At 37.7% G+C, this 18,226-nt stretch overlaps 1 non-coding gene across 1 annotated transcript; it reads left to right on the top strand.

The window, feature by feature from the left end:
• Positions 1-4,663: 4,663 nt before the first annotated feature.
• On the top strand, positions 4,664-4,770 carry LOC127090273 (small nucleolar RNA R71). Its single transcript, XR_007791798.1, has one exon. It is a non-coding gene; the product is annotated as a small nucleolar RNA R71 (small nucleolar RNA).
• Positions 4,771-18,226: the final 13,456 nt, after the last annotated feature.

The raw sequence follows: 18,226 nt of genomic DNA on the forward strand, positions 1-18,226 counted from the left end.
ACTACAGGTATCGTTCTTGATTTCTACGGCCCCGGATCTCAGAATCTTGGATACTTCGAAAGGACCAGTCCATCTTGAACGTAGCTTTCCAGGGAAGAGTCGTAACCTAGAGGTGAAAAGGAGAACAGGATCGCCTATATTGAAATTTTTCTTTACTATTCTTTTGTCGTGATAGGCTTTTGTCCTCTCTTTATATATTTTTGCATTCTCGTAGGTCGATTGCCTAATTCTTCTAATTTATGAATGTCTAGGGTACGCTTTTCTCCAGCGGCTAGGTAGTCTAAATTCAAAGTTTTAATGGCCCAATAGGCCTTATGCTCTAATTCGAACGGTAAGTGACAGGATTTTCCATAAACTAGTTGATAAGGAGTAGTTCCTATAGGGGTTTTGAAAGCGGTTCTATAGGCCCATAATGCTTCTTGAAGCTTCTGAGACCAGTCTCTCCTAGAAATAGAAACAGTTTTCTCTAGGATTTGTTTTATCTCCCTATTAGATACTTCTACTTGGCCACTAGTTTGTGGATGGTATGGTGTTGTTGCTCTATGCCTAACTCCATATTTTCTTAAAAGGTTGTCAAATATTCTCGATATAAAGTGTGATCCTCCATCGCTTATGACTAAATGTGGTGTTCCAAATCTAAGGAATATATAGTTTTTAAATAATTTAATTACTACCCTAGTGTCGTTTGTGGGTGCAGCTATAGCTTCAATCCACTTAGACACATAGTCTACAGCTACTAAGATATACCTGTTTCCTAAGGATGGTGGAAAAGGTCCCATGAAATCTATACCCCATACGTCAAAGAGTTCTACTTCCTGGATGTTTCTTAGAGGCATTTCATCACGTCTTGAAATGTTTCCAGTGCGTTGGCATCTATCACATTTGACAATGCAAGCATAGACATCACACCACATGGTAGGCCAGAATAGGCCATCTTGAAGAATCTTGGTGTATGTCTTAGAGGTGCTCGCATGTCCACCATAAGGTGCAGAATGAAAATGCTCGATAATACTATTTACCTCTTCTTCTGGAACGCAACGGCGAAAAATGCCATCTTTACCCCTTTTGAAAAGGAGCAGTTCGTCCCAATAGAAGTTTCTCACATCGTGGAAGAATTTCTTCTTGCGGTGGTAGTCAAGACCAGGGGGTACTATATCAGCAGCTAGGTAATTAACGAAATCTGCATACCAGGGTACGTTACTTATTGCTAAGGAATTTTGAGGGTGCTCATAAGGATCTAGGTTTTATCTTCAATAGTTTCTACTCTAGCGATCAGTCTATCATAGGCGAAATCATCATTTATGGGTACTAGTTCAGGTTTTAGATGTCCTAGCCTAGAAAGGTGATCGGCTACTACATTTTTAGTGCCTTTTTTATCTCTTATGTCTAAATCAAACTCTTGTAGTAATAGAATCCATCGGAGTAACCTGGGCTTGGCATCTTTTTTACTTAATAGGTAACGAATGGCAGCATGATCGGTGTAAACTATAATTTTTACTCCTACTAGATAAGATCTAAATTTGTCTATAGCGAAAACTACAACGAGTAATTCTTTTTCAGTTGTTGCGTAGTTAAGTTGAGCAACATCTAGGATTCTACTGGCATAATAAATGGCATGTAATTTTTTATCTTTCCTTTGTCCTAGAACGGCTCCAACTGCATAATCACTAGCATCGCACATTATCTCAAAAGGTTCCGACCAATCGGGCGGTTTCATAATGGGTGCTGATACTAACGCTTTCTTTAAAAGATTAAATGCGTCATTACATCTTTCATCAAAAATGAATTCAAAATCTTTCATTAAAAGTCTAGTTAAAGGTTTAGCTATTTTGGAGAAGTCCTTAATAAAACGCCGGTAGAATCCAGCGTGTCCAAGGAAGCTTCGGACTTCTCTGATGGTTTTTGGTGGTTTTAGGTTTTCTATAACTTCTATTTTAGCTTTATCTACCTCTATACCTTTTTCAGAAACTATATGTCCTAAAACTATTCCTTTGGTCACCATGAAATGACATTTTCCCAGTTTAGCACGAGGTTCACCTCCACGCATCTCTCCAGGATTTTCTCAAGGTTAGCAAGACAATTGTGGAAATCAAATATGCAAACCGAGAAATCATCCATAAACACTTCCATGATACCATCTAGGTAATCTGCAAAGATTGACATCATGCAGCGTTGGAAAGTAGCTGGGGCATTACAGAGGCCGAATTGCATTCGTCTGTAGGCAAAAGTTCCATAAGGGCATGTAAAGGTAGTTTTTTCTTGATCTTCGGGGTGGATAGGTATTTGGAAGAATCCAGAGTATCCATCTAGATAGCAGAAGTAAGAGTGTCTGGCTAGACGCTCCAACATCTGGTCTATAAATGGTAAAGGGAAATGATCCTTCCTAGTTGCTTTATTTAATTTTCTATAATCTATACACATCCGCCATCCTCCTTCTAAACGTTTTGCTACATGTTCGCCTTTATCGTTTTGCACGACTGTGATGCCTCCCTTTTTAGGTACTACATGCACAGGGCTCACCCAATTACTATCCGAGATCTGGTAGATGATACCTGCCTCAAGTAACTTAAGAACTTCCTTTTTAACAACATCACTCATTATAGGGTTTATTCTTCTCTGATGTTCCCTAGAGGGTTTTGAATCTTCTTCGAGCAAAATTTGATGCATGCATACGGATGGACTTATACCTTTGAGGTCAGAGATATTATATCCTAAGGCTGAGGGATATCTTCGTAAAACGTCTAAAAGTTGGTTCGTTTCCTTTTGGCTCAAGGTAGCACTAGCTATAACTGGACGGTTCATCTTTTTATCGAGGAACTCATATCTCAGGTTCTTAGGAAGTTCCTTAAGTTCTAAGGTTGGTTTCTTAGGGCATGGCATATGATCTGGGGTAAGGGATAAACATTCGTAAAGGTTATCATCGATGTAGGGTTTCTTAAAGTCATCATCTTCCCTTATGAGAGTTGATGGTAACTTAATTGTTTTTATAATTTCTTTTTGTTCTAATTCTCTAACACATTCATCAATGATATCTAAGGCATAACATGAATCTCCCATCACAGGTGCCATAAGAAATTTCGAAAGTATAAATTCTATTTTCTCGTCACCTACTTCAAATGTCAACTTTCCTTTCTTGACATCTATTATGGCTCCTGCAGTCGATAAGAATGGTCTACCTAGAAGGATTGGTATATCATTGTCCTCTTTGATATTTAATTGACCTATCCTAACAGGAACATCTTCTAAAATGCCTATCGGATATTTAACAGATCTATCGGTTAACTGAAGTGACATCTTAGTGGGATGTAATTCTCCTAAGTTTAACCTCTCACAGACTGCTAAAGGCATTAGGCTCACACTAGCTCCTAAGTCTAGAAAAGCTTTTTCGATGACATGATTATCCAAAAGGCAAGGAATGGAGAAATTTCCAGGATCTTTATCTTTCTTTGCTAATTTGTCCTCGGAAATAGCATTACTTTCCAAAGGCTTCGGATCGCCAAGTCTACGTTTGTTGGTAAGGATGTCTTTGAGAAACTTTGCATAAGAAGGTATTTGGGTGATGGCTTCTGTGAAAGGGATTTCTACATGAAGTTTTTCTATAACTTTAATAAATTTTTGATACTGTTTATTGATCTGGGTTTGTTTGAGTCTTTGCGGATATGGTATAGGTGGTTTATATGGCGGGGGTGGTACGTAAGTTTTGTCTTTAGGTTCTTCTCCTTTTTCTCGACCTTCCTGGTTTTCAGATTCCTCTGGTTCCTTTACTTCGTCCGGGGGCTTGGTACATTCCTTAGAAGTTTTGGGTTCACTCAATCTAGGGTTTGGTGGCTCATCATAAGCATTCCCACTTCGTAGGGTAATGGCATTGGCTTGTCCTCTCAGATTTTGTTGAGGTTGTCCAGGAAATTGTCCTCCAGGTGTAGTCTGAGGGGCTTGGTTTAAAGCTACCTGAGAGATCTGGGTTTCAAGCATCTTGGTATGAGTAACTATTAGGTCAACCTTGGTTCCTAACTGAGTAATCAATTCGTTAACATGAATGTTTTGATTCATGAACTCCTTATTTTGTTGGGTTTGAGCGGTGATAAAATTTTCCATAATTTTCTCAAGGCTCGACTTTGGTGGTACAGGTTGCATAGGTTGATTTGATCTAGGGGCTTGATAACTAGGTCTCGGAGGTGCATTATTTTGGATTGGGTTATTGTTTTTATAGGAGAAGTTCGGGTGATTCCTCCATCCAGGGTTATAGGTATTCGAATATGGGTTCCCTTGGGTGTAGTTCACTTGCTCAGAGTGGGTTTCGTTTAATAGACTGCATTCTGCAGATTGGTGTCCTTTGGTCCCACATATCTCACAATCCGACGAAACTGCGGCTACAGTATTCGGGTTTATGCACATATGCTCGACTTTGAGGGCTAATGTGTCCATTTTAGCTTGCATCATGTCTATAGAGCTTAGTTCATGCACTCCTCCTTGGGCTTCCTTCTTCTCAACTGTCGCTCGTTCGACTCCCCATGATTGATGGTTTTGAGCCATATCTTCGATGAGGGCACTAGCTTCAGGATAAGGTTTGTTCATCAGAGCACCGCCTGCGGCAGCATCGATGGTCATCTTTGTGTTGTAATGAAGTCCATTATAGAAGGTTTGAATGATTAACCAATTTTCTAAGCCATGATGTGGGCATGCTCGTAACAACTCTTTATATCTCTCCCAAGCTTCGAACAACGATTCTCCTTGGTTTTGGGCAAAACTAGTTATATGGTTTCGAAGAACGGTGGTTATACTCGGGGGAAAATATCTAGCAAGAAAAAATCTTCTAAGGTTATCCCAAGTCGTAATGGAATTGGGTGGAAGGGAATCTAACCATGATAGAGCTTTATCTCTGAGGGAAAAAGGAAATAATCTTAAACGTATTGCCTCAGGAGGAGCTCCATTGGTTTTAAAAGTGTCTGCTAATTGAAGAAATATTTTTAAATGTTGGTTTGGGTTCTCAGTAGCGAGACCTGCGAATTGTCTCTGTTGCACTAGTTGCAACAGGGATGGTTTAAGTTCAAAATTATTAGCTGGGATGGTTGGGTTTACTATACTAGAACTAGGTTCTTCATTAGATGGTTGAGCGAAATCCTTAAGAGGTCTTTGGTTTTGAGCTTCGGCCATAGCTCTCTTAATTCTATGAAAGAATAAACCTGCGCGAGCGTAACGTTCAGGTTCCGCCAGAGGGTATACTAAGCTTAAACTTTCGGTGCTGCGAGTTCTTCGCATTGACCGGCGGGAAATAGCCTAAGTCTAAACAATATAACAACAGGGAAATGAAATTTGACGAAATTGGTCCCCGACAACGGCGCCAAAAACTTGATGCGTGCTTTTCGCAAGTATACGAACGCATCAGAGTAATATAAAAGATTATCGAATCCACAGAGACCAAGTGTCAATCTATCGTTATCTGTCGTTATGGTGTTTATCAAAGGCAATCAAAATAAGTGTTTTTAGAGTGTGCAATGAAAAGTAAAGTGTTGAATAAAGATTAATTAATAAAGACAGGGTCGAATGTAATTCACATAATCAATTGATAATCCAAGTACTTGCTAATAGAATTACTTATGGGCAATGTTTCCTACTTTGAAAAGAACTAATTTAACAGAAACTGTCGCTTTCGCGTATTCAGAACCGAGTTGTACTCCCTAATCAAACCCTCTTATTGTCACTTATAAAAAGGCGCGCATTGCGTTAGAGTAGTAAACCTATTTTTAAGAAATATAGTATCTTGACTAAGTTGAAAAGTATTATACCTGGATTTCTTAACCAAATAAGGTTCTTACGAACCCGACTCTAAACTTATAAACGCATCCGAAAATAGTTTTAAAATCTCTTTTCTTCTTAATGTTAAAATCTCCTAATGAACAAAACAAAGCGCTTTCGCTGTTTTTGAATTAGTTAAAAACAATTAAGTTTAAAAAGACGTTGGACGACTTTCGATCTTACCCAACGTAATTGAAGTGCGGGAAAACTTAAGTTGAAAGTTAAAATAGCCCTTAAGTGCTTCTACGAACAATTGTACGGATTATCGGTTCAATTACGATTCTTACATTCTAACCTTATAGATTTAGTTAGACATGGTAAAGTAAAAGTGCATTAATTTAAATAAAAGTAGTGTGAGTGCGGAAAGTAAATAAAAGTAGTGCGAGTGCGAGAAATAAATAAAAGTAGTGCGAGTGCGGAAAATAAATAATTTAAAGCGAGTGCGAGGAAATAAATAATTTAAAGCGAGTGCGAGGAAATAAATAATTTAAAGTGAGTCCGAGGAAATAAATAATTTAAAGCGAGTGCGAGGAAAATAAATAAAGTAAAGAGAGTGCGGGAAAATAAATAAGATAAAGACAAGTAATAAACACCTGCTCCAATCGGAGGGTTGAATAAATTACAAAGCAGAAATGAAAATGGCGGCAGGATTAACTTCCTTCCAAAGTGCTCCAAACTCGATTACAGACTCTATCACAGACTCGATTACACAATTGTGGTAACACTCCAATACGAAGCGATTACCACTTTACAATACTGAATATATACCTAAGTGAAACAAAGTTGCTCTGAGTTTGCCTCTTCTCTAAGTTTAGATGATTGTAAAAGTGATTTCGAGTTTCTATTTATAAGCAAGTAAAAAGATGGAAATGACAACGATGCCCTTCAACTTGAAAATGGGAGGGAAAAACTTTCCTCTTGTGGCGCCCGCCACAAGGCCATGGCGCCCGCCACAAGCACAAAATGAGGCTCCTTAGTGGAAGTAGTGGGGAACGTGGAAGTTGAGGGAAGTTGAGCTTGGACACGTCATGGCAGGGTCTATGGCGCCAGCTATGGGGTAGGCCACAAGTACAAAATGCTGAATTTTAGGGTTTTTAGCTCTTTTTCACTCCTTTTCTCGATCGGGGCTCCGATTAAAGTAAAAACCTAAAAACAAAGGAAAACATAGCAATAACACAACAAAATGATAATAAAACAACTAGAATGCATGTGGAATCAGAGTCGAAAATACGGTAAATTTCAGTGTTATCGGTGCTTTGATAATTACAACTATGGATGGGGAGGATTTTAATCGTCTTGTGAATTCAAATGCAGTCAAGAAATACTTCGCCTAAAATAAAAACAGAATAGCTCGCTAAGTTGAAAACCTGAAAGGGCGACTTAGGCAAAAATGAGCGTCTCGGTGGGTTGAAAACCCGAAAGGGGGATCCAGGCAAAATTTAGAGACATAAAAAAATGAATATATATATATATATATATATATATATATATATATATATATATATATATATATATATATATATATATATATCCCGCTAGATTGAGTACCTCACCTTGGGGCAATCTAGGCAAAAAATTAGGGATTTGGCAAGTAACTGCATCTTGATAAGACTTTGTTCTACAGTTGTCGTATGTCAATGATTCTCGCTCAATCATCGTCAATTGAAGGTTCGAACACATTGGATTCAGAGTTGGTGGAGAAACGGTCATTATGTTCAATGTAGTCTTTTTCCTATATATATCACCAATTTCAAATTTGTAAAGATCCATGGAGTCTTGCCATTTGCAGACCACCATTCTATCGAATAAATTTGAGCCTTTAAACAATTCTTGGCACTCTTATTTGTTTATGCTTAACAAATGTTTGCATGTTTTAATTGATAAATATCATTATTTTAAATAAATTTATTATATAAACTATTTTTAAACAAAGTGAACATTCACAATGACTGAAGGGATAAATGGAATTTCCTCAGTGCTCTCCCAAGGATAGTATGATCTCCAAAAGGGTAAGACATTTGTTCATATTCCTAGCATATTTTTTTCTCTTCACCATCTTTCAGGTTATCTCCTCTGTGAGCGCAAAGAAGGGTGATATGTCATCAAGTCCCCAGAGAGTTTGGAGTTTTGGCCTTGATGTGTATACCTTTACCTCCATCCTCAGATCCCCAAAGGGGAAATTTGGGAGGATAAACTGTATTTAAGCCTTTTAGTTTTTATTTTAAATCATTAACTTCTCTTTATATATATATATATATATATATATATATATATATATATATATATATATATATATAATATATATATATATATAAAGAGAGAGAGAGAGAGAGAGAGAGAGAGAGAGAATTTAATTGATATACACTATAAGTTAATCACAACCACTGATTTATTTGAAAGGTTTGACTTTTATTTTAAATATTTAAAAAGCAACACAAACGGATGATTGTGATGCATTGATAGTGTAAAACGTTTTACACTGACAGTGCATAACAATTAATCTCATATATATATATATATATATATATATATATATATATATATATATATATATATATATATATATATATATATGAGAAATATAAGTTTTGTGTAGTCTTTTTTTAAAAAATTTACCCTTTTTTAGATTTTATTTTAAATCCTTAACTTCTCTTTCTATTAATCGTTATATGATGGTTATGTATATTTAATTTCATTAAATTTTCTTATTTTATATATATAATTTAAAGTAAAATTAAAATTTAATAATAATAATTAAACTTTTATAGCTTCACACGCATGGACATTAGGAAAAGCACACAGATGGGCACGATATTTAAAATATCGCTTTGTGTGGGTTTTATTTGTTGATAATTTTAACATGATATTTAGAAGATATATGATATATCATATTTTGAATATATTAGGAAAATAATTGGGAAAAAATAGACAAATTTGTAAATCCTTAGGGATTCCTTAAGATGTCATGAGAGTTGAATCATTCGCCCACCACCTACCAGTTCGGCATGTCATCATCTGAGAAGAGGAGGGTCAAGGACACCTAGTAACTCCAGAGGTTTCATCCGAAAGAACTCCCGAAAACCACCTTTGGAGTGTTTTGTAGAGCGGGTGGCAGTTATTGATGGTCTTGCATCTGTTATATCATTTGCGGCACGAGTTGATTCTAGTGCTACATTTGTTGCATTAAATTTGTCCATTGTACTCCTTCATTCCCAACTGCCGCTTTTAGTTCCACATCATGAGTCTTAAGCCTTCTTGGACCTCTACGTATGTCTGTAATTTTCCTATCTGTCCTACCAATAGAATCAAGTTGGTCATGCCTAATACCATAAACAAGATATTAGGAATCATTATGACAATCACACATATGAGGATGAATGAATTCAACTTATGATGTTTAATGGTTGGTTCGAAGATCGGCCCACTATGATACCAATTGTAACATCCCATACATGCAGGTCTAGAATAGTATTATATGTGGCATTGATGTGGAACTGAAAACATGCATATGTGTCTAACCAATATCATAAATCACCTACGATCCATATATTGAAGACTAAGTACATGAAAAAATACATGATATCTAAAAATACTACATCAGATCCAAAATACATTGGAAATAAAATAACTGAAACATTTGAAACATTTGTCTCAAGACATCTTGCCTTTTCCTTTCTCCTTCCTCGAGCTACCTAAAAATATACAACATTATTGGGGTAAGATACTAATCTCAGTGATTCCTAGACTACACCGTGGAATTTACTCGGCTCTATAAGATCGATTATCCTCAATCAGATCATTATTACTACACTCTTGTGTTCTGATAAGGAAAATAACAAACAAAGCATTTACCGCTTCATAACACACGTGAAGATTGACATACTAGTCCCTCTTGCCTGGTAGAGTGATAGGAGGCTACAAATTCATCATTGTGTCATATCGACTATATGATACCACTAATTTGTTATGCTCAAGTAGAGATTAGGAAAGACTCAATCATGGAGATTCCCTAATATCTTGTGGGAGAGAAGACTAAGGAAATCCCACTATGGAGATTCTTTAATATCGTACAAGAGGACTGAGGAGATCCAACTACGGAGATTCTTTAGTATCCTATATTAGGACTTACTTTAAATATCAACTAAGGAAGTCTCATTACGGAGATGCCTTAATATACTACAGGAGAAATGATCGCGACTTAGTAAGTCTATGTGAATCGTGACTGCAAGTGCACAGTCCTATCGTGTAGTTTTAAAGATTATCGAACCCACAAGGACTAATAATCGAATGTATCATGGTTTAATGTTGCTATGTAAATTTAAGGCTGATGATCGTTCTAAGATTGGAGGGATGAAGAGAAATAGATATAACGTATATAGAATATTAATAAAGATATGAGATATAGGGGATATCGGTATGTAACGCATCAAACTTAGGGGATTCGATAGATAGTTTGTGTAATCTTATTGGTTAAAATATTCTTCAGTAGAAATTATTTATATAAAGGACTTAGTCTCACACTCTCGTTTTTATTGACTCTGACCATACTCCTAAACCAGAATGCTTGGCTCTCGCGGTCTCATTTTGAATTTAAAAGTAATTTTGAATATAAACAAAGTCTAATTAATCCTAAAGCGATCTCGCTGTGTTTAGGATTAATGCTTAGTTTCAACTATCTGGTTAAAATCTCAAACTCACGTTCTTGTTGACCGTAACCTTAGTTTGTTTTGTACTCTCGTACGAAAAACAGTTTGATTAAAATAAGAAACAAAAACCGGAAAAATAAGTTTTATAAAAACTAACACCAATTATTTATGAATCTCGTCGTTTCAACGGTCTTTACATACCGATACCTAAGGGTTTAGTCGAACATGGATCCGGTAACAGACATGGTATTTGGGAAATCAAACATGCAATAAGGCATAAATAAATAAAACAATAATCGAAATAAAACCTGAATTGTGAATTAAGAACTGGAATTGAATCTTGAATCTTCGATTAGAATAATGTCGGCAGGCTTTGGCAATGAATAATTGTTACAATTGAATCACAAAATCGTAAATAATAAAGTGCAATAGTCCCCGATGTGGAGAACTATTACTTTTACAAAGTAAGAAAACTGCTTAGAAAACTAAAGGAAATAATAATTCTGACCAAAAATTAATCATAACTTGAAAATTGGAAGAAGAGAGAGATCCGAGCGAGTCTGTGAGAGAGTCTTTATATATTTTCCACATCCCTAATTTTTAGCGAAGGTGGATGGATATGTGGCTAGAAACGTGGAGAAAAAGAGGGAAGACTAGGTTGTGGCAGTTGCCACAACCATAGTCTTTGAATCTGTGGCGAGCGCCACCTATATAGGGTTGAGCGCCACCTCCTCATGCTTAGTGGCGGGTGCCACCACATCCTTGGGTCCATGTGGTGGGTGCCACACACCCTAGATGATGGGCACCACAAGCCCATTTGCTTTGGTGGCCCATTATATCTATTTTTCTCCATTTTCTTCACTTCTTCTTTTCTTTTTCTTTCCTTTTTGCTATTTACTATTTTGCTTGCTGTAAACCTTTTAATCGATAAATACCTGTAATAAACATAAAATATTGCGTAATAATAAGTGTTAATCAAGTAAAAAGCAATGCATATGGAACCAAAAATACGATACGTTTTTGCGTTATCAAACTCCCCCATACTTAAACCTTTGCTTGTCCTCAAGCAAATGCCGCGTATATGAAAAAAGATTTGTAAAATATTTGCAGCATACATTATCAAGACTCGTAGAAAACACAGTTGTATTCGGATACTCATTTTAGTCTATAAACTTTAATTTGGTTCAAAATCATATTAACAGGTACTCACTTCCACACTAAGGGTATCGTTGGAACACATAGTCGCAATATTGCAACCATAAGTCTCCCTCCTATACAAACCAGTCTGAATCATGTTGTCATGCCTAAGCCTACCTTACTAAACCTTCTTTTTATCCTTTTTCATTCTGGCACAATCACATTAAACCTGTTATCCTTTCACATTCATAGCAAGATAATCTATTAGTGACTATGATCTCATCATTATTTATTTATTTCTTTTTTGCACTTTGGCTCAAATAACAGTTAAAGATGGTTATACCGTTGGGCTAAATGACCGGATGAGGATAACCTAACTTAGAGGAACAACATTTTTCATACATTTCGTAATCTTTTCTTCTTTCAAGCCTGAAATCATACACTTATTTGCATCGACTTCTTGCGTAGTGTGTGCTTAGGATGGTGCGGACTGCTACATAAACTACTTAAGGAAATATTAAAGGGTAGAATTTAAGGCTATGGCATGACAAGTACTCAAATCGATCTTATACTTGGGAGATTTAAGGTGTTAAAATGATACCGATCTTATAAAGTTTTTCCAAATCTCCACAATTCAACCTCAGTTTTATTTATGGGTTAGAATTTTCAAAAGATGCATTGTATCTCTAAGTCTAGATTTTTCAAAAAAAAATTGTATGGCTTAAGAAAATAGGAGAATTAGTAAATAACGGAAACCACGCATAAAGACTCGACAGCACATTGATATTTAACTCGACTGACACTTTAACAAAAATAACAAAAGGAAATAACAATAACAATAATTTAAATCTACCTAGAAAGCGATAAATAAAAGCGGTAAAGCTTCCTCCCCCATACTTAAACCTTGCATTGTCCCTAATGCAACGACATAATATAGGGAAGAAAGGTATAACATGGGTATCCTGCTACTAGCGCCTTCTACCACGTGTACGTGCACGTCCACCATTTCCTGGCTGGTGAGGTGGCGTGTAGTTTTGGAGATCTTCCACACGCATTGTCAATGTTGCCATTTCATCGATCAAGCCAGACATGTTTTGTTCGGTTCTGAAAGCATAGTCGTGTTGATCATGTTGCATCTGGAAAAGGATTTGCATCATTTCAGTTTGCTGAGCTTCCATGTTTTGGATTTGTAGGTCGCGTTGAGCGTCTAATTCGCTACACCATAGTAGTTCAGCATAGATCTCATCCAGAGTGGCTGGTGCCACATTTCTTCTTGGTCTTTGACTAGAGGATGTACCTGCAACATTTTCAAATGACATGTGTGTGGTGTGTGGGTCAGTAGCGAGAGCAGTTTGTTCCAGAATGTGATCCTCATTAGTGTTCCCGCCAGCAACTACATTCTCAGGAATGTGCGCGGGGACTTGGTTAGGCACCAGATCATTAGTATAACAATAATTATTTGGGTTATGAACATCTGTGCGATTTCGATTTCGGAGGATAAAATCTTGTAACACATTATTTGCGATTATTGAATTAAATTTACCATCACTCCTCCGTTTTACCAATTTCATGCTCCTTGCCATGTCAATGTCAATGGCATGATGCGGGAGTGGGGTTAGCCTGGAGAATTTTTCTTCGAGTCCTAGGACTCTGGCTATGGAGGTTATTAAACCTCCAAAACTAATCGACCCTCGCTTCACATTGACAATGGCCTACATGTGAGATAGCATAAAAGGGACGGTATTCACCTTTTATGGCGAACAAATAAAAGAGTTCTTTTTCATTCACCTTGTTAGAATTTGTTCGGCCAAAAATGGTGGACGCCAATATTTGGCGGAAATATCGAATAGCCGAGTTGTTAATTAAAGTAGCTTTGTTTCCCTCAAAACTATGGGTTACTGTACCGGTTATTACCCTCCAAAATGGTTGGAAGGCGTGTTGCCAACCCTCAGTATCTGGGACCTCACTTACTACGCCATCCCCATGGGGGAAATGTAGCAGGTCCGCTAGTTGGGAAAATGTAAGGGCATATTCGACGTTGAATAAACGAAACTGGACAGTCCCATTGGAGCAGTTTATGTTGGGTGTGGGAATAAAAATTAACAAGCTTAGGAATTCCAGTGTTAACTGAGCATAGACAGGGTCCTTGAGAGATAGAAAATAATTTAAATTTAAAGTGTCTAGCATATAGTTAACACTATCTAGAATTCCTAAAGAAAATAAACAGGGTTCATCGGTGTACCTTGTTGATTCAATCTTTCTTGCGCTTAGATACGTGTATGTCTCCTCTTGTAATTCGCCTGGCTCGCCATTTCTGAACACTAGTTCATATTCCCTCATCTGTGCCATAATGAATTTCACACTCGTTGTGTAATGTAGTGAGAATAGAGCAAGAGAGAAGAGAAATATGCTAATGAGATGTGTGGTTTGTTGAGGTTATGTTGGTGGTTTATATAGATGTTGGTGGCGGGCGCCACTATGGGCTCTGTGGCAGGCGCAACATCCCTCATATGAGTGCCACAATTGTGTGTGGCAGGCGCCACATGCAGTGTGGTCTTCCCCATGTGTGTGCCTTTACGTCTTCTTTGACCATAATTTTCAATGGAATTTTAGTTTACCAGCATAATATATATAGTATATAGGAATAATAAACATGATATAGTGAAATGAAATTTAATCGCAAAATTTGACGAATAGAAGAATGGAGTAGACGGGAAAAGATGAAATAATTTGTCTCCTGGAAAAAAGAAATGAAGTAATTAAATAAATCTCAATGTGTAAAAGAAAATACAATAAAATTCCAAACAAGAAAATAAAATAAAAGTCAGTAAATCAGTAATTCAAATAAATTAGTCATTACGGCGACTGCTGGTAGAAGGAGCGAACGAGTAGAAGTGCTGGTAAATGTGATTCAGGTTCTCTGTCACTACGTCCATAAAGCCATGGAATTCCACGCGCAGGGTGCTTAGCTCGCCTCTCAGATTGGCGACATCTGTATGAACAGCTTGATGGCAGCATCGTGAGAGGTGAGAGGTGCAACAGGTATAACCGGGACATGTGATTGAGCGACAAAGAGATAATTGTCATAGTGATCATAGATTTAGGGTATCTCTGGAGGATAGGGTGGTGTATTTGGTGGTCCATCCAAATCATAGAGTTAGTTGTTCCTATCATGTACACTCGTCCTAGGATCTGGCAGGGTAAACAGGTTTACTACTTGGCTGTTAATTAGGAATTCAAACACATCTGGGCCTAGGTCCCTGATGATATCGGTGTTGAAACAAAAGTCGATATTCATTGGTCATATTCCACCTAAAGGGGTGAGCCTTATAAGTGGTTGTCTCAGTCTGATGGCATTTTCTATCATGGTCACTAAGCCTCCCACTAAGATTGGTCCATAGTCCTCCTGTGCCATGCGGTACAGATTAGCTATCATGAATGTAGCAGTGTTAATAGGTCGGGCCTGTGATGCGCAATACATTATGAAGAGTTCGTCTTTGGACACAAAGGTTCTGTTCTGATCCTTTCCAAACAAGGTGTGAGCTAGGATCTTATGAAAGTAATGAATCGCAGAGTTATGGATTTTCTCCGAATGCATAAGGTTTGGCTCGGGATGGTCGTTTCTTGTGATGCTACCCCAAAAGAGGTCTAATTGATAGCCTACTAGCCTGTCTTCCTGTGTAATGGTAAAGGTATCAGGGCGATTAGGGCATCCTAGGAGTTTAACAATTTCTCTGTGGGTGTAGCGGTAATCAATATCAAACAACCTAAAGGTGGTTAGGCCTTTGTTAAGTCCAATACCATGGTTTGGCACGTACACTAGGGAGCTTAGGAATTCTAAAGTTAACCTACTGTAGGAACTAAATTTTCTTTTGATAGCAAAGGTGTCCCATCCTAGTTGGTTAATTAGGAATGTAACATTGTCTCTTATACCTAATTTGGTCATGGTGCGTCCATCTGGGTACAAGGTTAGTGTCATTTCTCTCTGAGCTAGAGCCTTAAAACGTCTCCTATGAGCTCTACCTCTGAAGACTATATCCATGTAATCTACTTGTTGTATTGTGATAGTCAGTAGCTACATAAAATCAAGTAGATAATAACATTAAGTTAGTAATGGTCAATAATACAGAAAGGTATCGATTAACTTTATGAGAAATAAGAAAGAAAAGAAAAAAATGAAAATTAAGCAGTAGTAATAATTATAAATTTGGGTAATGAAATTAAATAGTTAAAAACAGAGTGTGGGTTGTCTCCCACCAAGCGCTTTGTTTATTGTCGTAAGCTCGACAGAAATAGGATAGGCGTTATTCTTTTGAATGAGCGCGGAGCTCTGCAAGCTTTAGATTTACAACTAAATCATTGTAATCAATGTTGTTTTAATGTTTCAAACGTTGGCCATTTACTATGAATGGTTCGCTCGTTTTTCCTTTTATCTTTATTGCTCCATTCGGAAAGATATTGGTAATTTCGAAGGGACCGGACCATCTAGAACGAAGTTTTCTTGGAAAGAGTCTGAGGCAGGAGTTAAACAGGAGTACTTTGTCGCCTTCCTTAAACTCTTTCCTTAATATGCGATTGTCGTGCCATTTTTTTGTTCTTTCTTTATAGATTCGGGAATTCTCATACGTATCTAGTCTATGTTCCTCTAGTTCGTGGATATCTAATATTCTTTTTTCGCCTGCGGCAGTATAATTGAGATTAAGGGTCTTAATGGCCCAATATGCTTTATGTTCTAATTCTACCGGTAGATGACATGATTTTCCATAAACTAGCTTGTAAGGTGTGGTTCCTATTGGGGTCTTATAAGTTGTCCTATATCCCCACAGGGCTTCTGGTAATTTTAAGGATCAATCTTTCCTAGAGGTGGCAACTGTCTTTTCTAAGATTTGTTTAATTTCTCGGTTTGAGACTTCTACTTGCCCACTCATCTGTGGGTGGTAGGGTGTTGCTACGCGGTGCTGGACTCCATATTTCAGTAATAGCTTTTCAAAAATCCTTGAAATAAAATGGGAGCCACCATCACTGATGACTAGTCTCGGCACTCCGAATCTAGGGAAGATTATTCGCTTAAAGAGTCTAATTACCACTCGTGTGTCATTCGTTGGAGAGGCTATGGCCTCAATCCATTTTGATACGTAATTGAACGCAACAAGGATATACTTGTTACCAAAAGAGGATGGGAAAGGTCCCATAAAATCGATTCCCCAAACATCGAAGACTTCTACTTCCAAAATGCCTTTAAGCGGAATTTTGTCGCGCCTAGATATGTTGCCAGTGCGTTGACACCGATAGCAATTTATGATCACGATGTGGACATCTTTCCACAGAGTGGGCCAAAAGAGGTTGGCTTGCAAGATCTTAGCGCAAGTCTTCGAGGTGCTTGCATGTCCTCCACAGGGAGCAGAATGACAGTGGGTGTTACATTTTCTACCTCATCCTCGGGGACACATCGACCGAAAATGCCATCGGAGCCTCTCTTAAAAAGTAGAGGCTCATCCCAATAGTAGTGTTTAAGATCGTGGAAGAATTTTTTTCTTTTGTTGGTAGGTCAAGTCTGGTGGAAGCACCCTAGCTGCTAAGTAGTTGACGAAGTCAGCGTACCATGGTAGTGTGGTTTGGGTGTGAATTTCTTCCATTGCCTCGTTTGTTTTGGTATCCTTATGGGTTAACACATCTTTAGATGTATTGCTTTCCAGTTGGGCAATGAGTCTTTCATACGGAAAATCATCATTTATAAGCACTCGTTCAGGCTCAATACCTTCCATTCTGGACAAGTGATCGGCCACAACGTTTTCAGTACCCCTCTTATCCTTGATTTCTAGGTCAAACTCTTATAATAGTAAGATCCACCTTAGGAGTCTTGGTTTGGCATCTTTTTTGTTTAACAGGTACCTAATTGCAGCATGATCGGTATAGATAATCATCTTTTCCCCTACTAGGTAGGAACAGAATTTATCCAGAGTGAATATTATGGCTAAAAGTTCCTTTTCGGTGGTGGCATAGTTCATCTGTGCAGGGTCTAGGGTTCTACTTGTATAGTATATTGCATGAAGTTTCTTATCCCTTATTTGTCCTAAGACTGCGCCTACAACATAGTCGTTGGCGTCACACATGATTTCAAAAGGTAATCTCCAATCGGGCGGTAGCATGATAGGTGCGGTAATAAGAGTTGTTTTCAGTTGTTCAAACGCCGCTAGGCATTTGTCGTCAAAGATGAATTCGATGTCTTTCATCAATAAGCCAGTCAGTGGTTTGGTGATTTTTGAGAAATCTTTAATGAATCGCCGGTAGAAACCGGTGTGTCCTAAGAAGCTTTGTATTTCTCTTACGATTTTCGGAGGCTGGAGGTTTTCTATAACTTTTGTTTTGGCCTTGTCGACTTCAATCCCCTTGTCAGATACTATGTGTTCGAGCATAATTCCTTGTTAGACCATGAAATGCCATTTTTCCCAGTTTAGCACGAGGTTCACTTTTACACATCTTTTTAGTACCATTTCAAGATTCGATAAGCAACCTTCAAAGCTCTGTCCGCATACATAGAAATCATCCATGAAGACTTCCATGATGTCATCTATGAAATCCGCAAAAATTGACACCATGCATCTTTGGAATGTTGCGGGAGCGTTACATAGTCCGAATGGAATTTG

This window comes from Lathyrus oleraceus, chromosome 5, assembly GCF_024323335.1.
Source record: "Lathyrus oleraceus cultivar Zhongwan6 chromosome 5, CAAS_Psat_ZW6_1.0, whole genome shotgun sequence".
Classification (NCBI taxonomy): domain Eukaryota; kingdom Viridiplantae; phylum Streptophyta; class Magnoliopsida; order Fabales; family Fabaceae; genus Lathyrus; species Lathyrus oleraceus.